This window comes from Frankliniella occidentalis, unplaced genomic scaffold, assembly GCF_000697945.3.
Source record: "Frankliniella occidentalis isolate FOCC.00 unplaced genomic scaffold, Focc_3.1 Scaffold100, whole genome shotgun sequence".
NCBI lineage: Eukaryota > Metazoa > Arthropoda > Insecta > Thysanoptera > Thripidae > Frankliniella > Frankliniella occidentalis.
Genome location: NW_026267229.1, coordinates 304797 through 305485, shown reverse-complemented (window position 1 = coordinate 305485; position 689 = coordinate 304797). Strand labels below are relative to the sequence as shown.

Here is a 689-nt window from a genome sequence, read left to right as displayed (position 1 = left end):
CCCCCAACCCGTGCCTCCGCGCAGCTACGCAGGTTCAGGGGAAGCTATCTGACTTTCGGAACCACACGATAAACCGGCAAACGGGAAGCAGAACCGGGGAGTCCAGCAGACGGCTTCCTCTGATTTCTGTGGCGTGTGGCGCCACACACACACCACATGACATGACCCTGGCCGTGTTCGGCCAGAACATTAGTTAATAAATAAATTCATCACGTGTTGCACATAATTAATTTCACTGGTCCTAACTAAATCGCCGTTTACCTAAGCCTCTGTGTGCCTTGAGTTAGGGTTCGTCCAGAAAGTACGTCCGTTTTTACTCAATCGGCGACTTACGGAAGCTTGGCGCCTGCGAGACTCGGGGTAGGCCAACCCGCGGTGCACGCATGCACTGCAGACAAGATATTGCCTACCTGTCAGGCGATATGAGAGCTAGCTGAGGCTGAACTGGGTATCCAAGGTCCATTGGCTGACGGCTAACCTGGACCCACCCACCACGGCGGACAGTCAGAACCGCTGTGCGGAGCGGGTAAGGGCATGGCCGTCGGAAGTGGGGTGCAGGGGGGGCAACTCGCCCCCCCTAAAATATTCTAGGGGGGGCGCCCCCCCCCCCAGAATTCCAAGAAATATTAGGGAGAAAGTGAGGTTTTCCCGAAACCCCCAGTCTTTTTGGAAAGTCGAGGATTTAACTG

The 689-nt window shown here is 55.3% G+C and overlaps 1 protein-coding gene across 1 annotated transcript in view; it reads right to left on the bottom strand.

Annotated features, from left to right (window-relative positions):
* Positions 1-689, bottom strand: part of LOC113202748 (methyltransferase-like protein 22) — a 16023-nt gene that overhangs the window by 762 nt on the left and 14572 nt on the right. The gene's annotated exons all lie outside the window — the stretch shown is intronic.